Source organism: Penaeus japonicus, unplaced genomic scaffold (genome assembly GCF_977035675.1).
Source record: "Penaeus japonicus unplaced genomic scaffold, GWHDUDI00000001_assembly GWHDUDI00000016, whole genome shotgun sequence".
In the NCBI taxonomy this organism is placed as follows: Eukaryota; Metazoa; Arthropoda; class Malacostraca; order Decapoda; family Penaeidae; genus Penaeus; species Penaeus japonicus.
The window spans coordinates 3234570-3242069 of NW_028234418.1; the positions used below are offsets into that span (position 1 = coordinate 3234570).

Here is a 7500-nt window from a genome sequence, read left to right on the forward strand (position 1 = left end):
TATATGAGAAAATAAGTATGTACATGTATAGTATAGGACAAAGGCTATGGTATAGCAGATATTATATACTATATCATTAGGTAATAATCTAAGATTGTAAAAACTACAGACTTGTAATAAGAGTGGCCCTCAACCTATGTTCTATAGAACCCATGGGTTCCGACCGGGAAGTCTCGGGTGTTCCTTCACACACGTTCATACTGAACAAAAAAATATTCTATCGAATTCTCTATATTAGTAAATGTATGGTAGGGCCCGGAATGTCACATCTGATCTGTGGGTCTATGGATTCGTATTTCCATAGGCTCTAACCGTATTAATTTAATTCTTCAGTGCCCTCCATCGCGTTTCTAGATAAAAGATAAAGACATTACGCAGGAAAAGAACACTCATTGTCATGTACCAACTCTATACATTAGGCACATATAGAGGTTCCATGGAGCACAACCCTCGTAATAAACAAAGACTATGGCAAAAGGTTCCAACGTCTGGAAAAGGTCGAGAGCCACCGGTATATAGCACGGGAGTGTAAGCGCTCAAACACTCAGTGTCAATCCGTCGCTCAACGGGGAAAGGCAGCTGCCGGGCGCTACGATACTCCTCTCAGGTACCGTTATCTTAAGCCAACTGTGTGGCTTGTGATGTGCACATGCTATGGCATTTGAATTCACGTGTATTGATGCTTGATTATTGTAAACGAGATTTGGAAAGCATCAAGAAAGGATCACGTACGACTCGGTGTACCAATGGCGATGAACCTTCTTCCCTTCAACATATTGTAGAGTTACACGATTGATGTCCTTTTATACACCGAAAGTGGAAGTAATATCGATGTCTTATTAGATATACAAGCATAAATCTCTTTAGACATTTATAAAAACGCTTATGATGTGCGTAGTGGAAGTAGCCTGTATTATGGAAAGATCTGGAGTCAAACCTGTGCAGTTGTTAGACTTCTGGGAAATCAGATATTTATGATCAGTATCATTAATCAGATTCTCTTATATTATTTACAGAATGAAGAAGAAATATTTTGGTTATTCTGATAAAATGAAATATTCTTTTTTTTTATAGAAAAGGTTTACTGTTAAGTTTATTGTTAGGACATTGCTGGCTTAGTATACTGTTGTGAATAACTGGGAAAACTTTTTAAAAACATGAACAATAGTTTTTAAAACTGAAAATATCGGTAAATTTTCCGTATAGTGATGCATTACTAAATAACAAGAAATAGGTATCAATGAGGAGGAGAGCAGAGTGGAGTGGAGTGGAGTGAAGTGGAGTGAAGTGGAGTGGAGTGGAATGGAATGACAAAGAAAGTGAGGAAGTGAAAGTGAGAATGTGAGAGTGAGAGTGAGAGTGTAACCTTGCAATAGCCTTTTGTATTTATATTTTATATTTGCTGTCATTTTCATTATGTCCATTGACTAACATTTGCTTATGTATGCTTTCACTATTTTATTCTATATAATGCACTCATCAATAGAATTTGTAGCTTTCATGTCATTCTAATTTTTACAAATATATCTTACCACATACACATATATACATACATATACATTTGCTCATTGATTCACCTATCTGCGTACCCCTCCCTTACTGTCACATCAGACATACCAGCATTGTTTTGTCCTTCCCTTTGCAAGAGCTGTTTTCTGATGCAACACTTCCCTCATCATATCCCAATGACATATGTCACACACATAATTCTCACCTATCTTCATAAAATCATTGTGGTAAAGAGTCTCCTTAAAGGGAGCATAGGAGCAACACCTCGCTCCTTGGAGGAGGAGTGGCCCTCACTCCAACACACTATTGTAGAGATAGAGAGTGAAAGAGAAAGAGAGAAAGAGAAAGAGAAAGACAGAAAGAAAGACGGAGAGAGAAAGAAAGAGATAGAGAGAAAGAGATAGGGAGAAAGAGATAGAGATCGAAAGAGACAGAGAGAGAGATAGAGAGAAAGAGAGAAAGAGAAAGAGAAAGAGAAAGAGAAAGAGAAAGAGAAAGACAGAAAGAAAGACAGAGAGATAAAGAAAGAGAGAGAGATACAGAGAGATAATGAGATATAAAGAGAGATCATGAAAGATAAAGAGAGTTAAAGAGAGATAAAGAGAGATAAAGAGTAATAGAGAGATAAAGAAAGAGAGATAGAGAGATAAAGAGGGAGAGATAGAGAGAGACTGATAGAGAGATAAAGAGAGAGAGAGATAGATAGAGATAGAGAGATAAAGAGAGATAGATAGAGATAGAGAGATAAAGAGAGATAGATAGAGATAGAGAGATAAAGAGAGAGATAGAGATAGAGAGATAAAGAAAAAAGATAATAGAGTATATAAAGAAGAGATTGGGGGGGAAGGTAGGAAGGGAGAGAGAGGGAGAGAGAGGGAGAGAGGGAGAAGAGAAATGAAGAAATGAGAGAGAGAGAGAGGAGAAGAGAGGGGGAAGAGAAGGTGGGGGGGTAAGAGAGACGAAGGAGAGAGAGCGCACGAGAGAGAGAGGGAGAGAGAGAGGACGAAGAGAGCGGAGAGAGACGGGAAGGGAGAGAGAGAGCGAGAGAGATGAGGGAGGGGAGAGAGACCGAGAGTGAGAGAGAGATGGAGAGATGAAGGAGGGGAATAGAGCAGAGACTGAGAGAGAGAGAGGAGAGAGAGGAGGAGGAGAGGGAAGACGGAGAGAGAGAGGGAGAGAGAGGGAGGATGAGAGAGAGGTAGAGAGAGGAGGGAAGAGTAGAGAAGCAGAGAGGAAGAAAGGGAGAGAGAGAGTAGGAGAGAGAGGTAGAGGAGAGCGAGAGAGAGAGAGTGAGCGGAAAGGCGAGGAGAGTGAGAGTGGGAGTGAGAGTGAAGGTGAGAGAACGAGGAGGAAGTGAGAAGAGTGATGAGAATAGAGAATGAGCGATAGAAATGAGAGAGGAGTGTGAGAGTGGAGTGAGAGCGTGAGAGTGAGAGTGAGAGCGAGCAGAGTGAAGACGTGGAAGTGAAGAGTGAGAGCCGCCCCCGCACCGAGATAGTAAAAGAGAGAGCAGAGAGAGCAAAGAAGAGAGAGAGAGAGAGCAGAGAGAGAGAAGCCATGAGAAAAGAGAGAGCAGAGAAGAGAGGGGAGGGTGAGAGAAGCGAGGAGGAGTAGCGAGGAAGAGAAGGGAGCGCGGAGAGTGGCAAGCAGAAGAGAGGAGTAGGAGGACAGAGATAGAGAAGAGTTAGGGCGGCGGGAGCAAAGACTCGTAGAGAGGAGAGAGAGAGCGTAGGTGAGAGAGAGGGGAGAGGCACCCTTGTATTAAGCGAGACGAGAGGGCGCGAGAGAGAGGACGAGAGTGAGAGGAGAGACGGGTGAGTCGCGAGAACGATAGGGAGAGGAGATAGATGAGCGGGCGATTAGCGGGAGATGGAGGCGAGAGAGTAGAGAGAAAGAGATAAGAGGATAAGAGAAGAGGAGAGAGAGAGAGAGAGGAGAGAGAAACTGCGAGAAGAGAGAAGAGAAATAAGCGAGAGGAAGAAAGAGAGAGAGAGAGAGAGAGAGGCAGAGGCGAGGAGAGAGAGAGAGAGCGAACGAGGAGAGCCGGGAGGAGGAGAGAGAGAAGGAATAGCGAGAGAGAGCGGCGAGGGAGAGAGAGAAATGGGAAGAGAGAAGCGGAGAGGGAGAAGAGAACAGTGAAAGGAGGAAGAGGAGGAGAGAGGAGAGAGAAGTCCGAGAGCGAGGCGAGGCAGAGCGAGGGAGTAGAGAGAGAAGCGAAGAGCGTGAGTGATAGAGAGAGGCAGAGGAAAGGCGGTTAGTAGAGAGAGACGAGAGAGAAGGAGAGATCGCACGAGGAGAGTAGTGGAGGCGAGGTAGAGAGAGAGAGAGAGAAGGGAGAGAAGAGAGAAGAGAAGATTAGAGCGAGAGGAAAAGAGTAGAGAGAGAGAGAGAGAGAGAGATAGAAATAGTGAGAGAGAGGGGGGGAAGGAGGAAGGGAGGGGAGAGAGAGAAGAGAGCGGGAGAAGAGAGAGCTAAAGAGAGACGAGAAGAGAGAGAATCTGAAAGAGAGAGAGGTGAAGCGAGGAAGAGTGAGAGAGAGAGAGAGGAGAACAAGCGGAAATGTAGAGAGGGAGAGTGAGAGAAGAGAGGAGGAGAGAGAGGAGAGAGAGGAGAGGGAGGAGAGAGAAGAGCGGAAGGAGAGGTGAGAGACGAAGAAGATTGAGGGGAGAGGGAGAGAGGAAAGAGGATGAGAAGAGGAGGAGAGAAGGAGGAGAGAGAAGTAGAGAGGGAGAGAGTGAGACGAGAGAAGAGAGGAGAGGAGAAGAAAGAAGAGAGGAGGGAGAGAGAGAAAGAGGGGAGATGAGAAGAGGGAGAGAGAGAAAGAGAAGAGAAGAGAAGAGGAAGAGAGCAAGAGGAAGAGAAGAGGAAGGGAGGGCGAAGGAGAGAGGAGAAGCGAGGCGAGGAGGAGGAGAGGGAGAGCGGAGGGAGGCGAGAGGAGAGAATGACAGAGAGAGAGAATAAGGAAGGGAGAGAAGGAGAGAGGGAAGGAGGGAGAGGGAGGGAGAGGAGAAGGTGAGTAGAGAGGAGAGAGAGAGAGAGAGAGAGAAGACAGGAGAGGACGCAGAGAGAGAGGGAGAAGAGAGAGAAGCGCGAGAGAGTAGAGGAGAGAGAGGGAGAGAGAGAGCGAGAGGGGGGAGGAGAGCGAGGAGAGAGAGAGAGGGCAGGAGAAGAGGCGGAAAAGAGATATGGGGGCGAGAGCGCGGGGGTAGAGGAGGTAGGCGAGCGGAAAGCGTAGAGCGCGTAGGATGATCGAGTGCGCGAGAGAGCGAGGAGACGGGCCAGGATAAGGATATAGAGAGCGATAGGCGGAGAAGTAAGAGAGCTAGATCCTTTGAGCGTGAGAGAGCAGATTGAGGCAGAGCGGAGAGAGGAATAGGCGGAAGGAGATTGATCATGAGAGTGGAAGAGATTCGGCCTAAGAGAGAGGTAGGGGTATATGATAGATCGTCGGAGAGAGTGAAAGAGAGAGTGAGAGAATGAGCGAGACGTGGGTCGAGTATCAGAGGTGAGATTGTGAGAGCGGGAGGAGAGAGAGGAGGCCGAGGGAAGAGAGGGCTGGAGAGAGAAGAGAAAGAGGCGAGAGAGGGAGAGAGGGCAGGGGAGGAGTAGAGCGGGAGAGCGAGTAGAGTTCTATTAGGGAGTAGAGATCGATGGAGAGAGAAGAGGGAGAGGAGAGATGATATTGAGGTGGAAGAGGTGCGCGCTGAGAGGGGAGATAGATTGAGGGAGAGGGAGAGCGAGAGAGAGAGAGGGAGGCGGAGAATTAGATGGTTAGAGAGAGAGAGGGAGAGCTTGAGGGATGAGGAGAGGAGAGAGAGACGAGCGGGAGAGATTGAGGGAGATGAGGAGCGAGCGTGATGGAGAGGGGGAGCGGAGATTGAGGGATAGAGAGAGTGGAGGAGCTTAGAGATTTGAGGGAAGAGGAGGCGAGGAGAGAAGAGGGAGAGATTGGAGGGAGAGAGGAGAGGCGGGAGAGATTGAGATGAGATTGAGGGAGAGAGAGAGGATGAGAGCTGCGGGAAGGAAGAGAGAAGAGTGAGGAGATTGAGGGAGAGAGAGAGAGAGGGAGAGATTGAATGGGAGTGAGAGAGAGAGGGAGAAGGAGAGAAGGAGATTGAGGGAGGAGGAGAGAGAGAGGGAGAGTTTTTGGTTGAGGAAGAGCGAGAGAGGAGAAGGAGATTAGAGAAGGGAGAGGGAAGAGTGAGAGAGAGAGAGAGAGGGAGAGATAGAAGGGGGAGAGAGAGAGAGAGTGGAGGGGAGAGGAAGGATTATGGGGCGAGGAGAGAGAGAGGGTGAGATTGAGGGAGAGGGAGAGTGGAGAGGAGAGGAGAGGGAGAGATTAGAGATTGAGGGAGAGAGAGAGAGGGAGAGATTGAGGGAGAGAGAGAGAGGGAGAGATTGAGGGAGAGAGAGAGAGGGAGAGATTGAGGGAGAGAGAGAGAGGGAGAGATTGAGGGAGAGAGAGAGAGGGAGAGGTGAGTGATTGAGGAGCGGGGATGGGAGGAGTGATAGGAGGACTGAGAGAGGGAGAGATTGAGGAAGAGAGAGATTGGAGGAGGGAGGGAGAAGTATTGAGGGATGGAGGAGAGCGAGCGAGAGAGGGAGAGATTGAGGTGAGGGAGGAGGGAAGGAGTGGGATGAGATTGAGGGAGAGAGAGAGAGGGAGAGGGAGGGGGTTAATGATGTAACGCTTTTAGATAGCAATAATTTTTTTTCTGTGGTATTGGGAGCATTAGTTATCCTTTGCAGTAATTTGTTCTTTTACAGATTTCCATATGTAATTACTCTCAAATGTTTACAGAAAAATTGTCCTTTGAGTTTATAAATGAAAGAGGTGCAGTAATATGTAGTCCAAAGGGACACCTTTTAGAGCACACGTGAGTCAATATTTACTTAGAGCACACAAAATATGCCAATCAGCTTTGTGATTAATAATTTAAACATCTGGGTAACAACTTTTTTCTCTATGTTTTTTCTCTTAACTTTTTTACTTTACCTAGAAGAGGGCTGTGATATAAGTCAAGATGCTGCAGTGAATGAAAGGAGATACATAAATGTCTTCAGTCATGGAATGTGTTGATATTGTGGATGTAGGAAAGGCACATCCATATGCACATTTACATGCATTCATGCGTTCACACACTTCCACAAATTGATGTGCATCATAGAGACTCAGCCTTTACGAACATTATGTAACATTATTAGAAGGGACAGTGCCACACATGTACACTATTTTATGGATAGAATGTACTTGTGAAAAAAGGGTAGTTACATAAACTAGAAAAGATGTAAAGACATATCTTACATTGCCTAACATATATTTTTTCTACTTTTAACCCATTGCGTACGGGTGTCATGACATACATGACGTTGGAGCTTTGGCCTGACGACGGGCGGACCTATGGGGGCGGGGGGTTCATGCGTTCTCGGACACGTTCGGGATTGGGATACTGTGCTATTTTATTTTGCTATGAAACAAGGAATGAGGTGAGGGATGGTACTGCACAGTTCCTTTTTATATAATTACCCGTTATGAATTCTTATGTGCAAGCTTAACGTCCAAAAACCTGATGGGCCCACTTTTTTTTTAAGCACCAGCAGTGTTGAGAGAGAGCCTTGAAGCAAATGGACCCAAATTTTCCACGGTTCTGCATTGCACTGTCGATATAGAAGGATAGGGCACAAGAATGTTGATGAAACCCTTTGCTCTTAATTAGCGATGAGGATATGTGCAGGCAGAAGAGAAGAGGAAGGTGTGACTCAATCCATACGTGTCTAAACTGTGTCCTGTGCCAATATGGATGGCCTTTCACTGTGGCATCACGTCACAAGCCAGGTTTTCATTCCTCTTCCTACCTCTTCTTGTTATCTTTATTGTAGGTGGTTATATGTTGTTTCGTTATTCGTTCATGACAGCACATAAATACGAAAAATAAAGTCTATGCCTTTTGTCCTCCCTTAAAAACAGGCAATACTTAATTATCCACATTT

General features: G+C 46.0%; 1 protein-coding gene across 1 annotated transcript in view; it reads left to right on the forward strand.

Annotated features, from left to right (window-relative positions):
• Positions 1-516: 516 nt before the first annotated feature.
• Positions 517-7500, forward strand: part of LOC122259764 (uncharacterized) — an 18654-nt gene continuing 11670 nt past the window's right edge. The window contains exon 1 of the mRNA XM_043026675.2: positions 517-607. The gene's annotated coding sequence lies outside the window, so the exon portion shown is untranslated. The remainder of the gene's footprint in view (positions 608-7500) is intronic.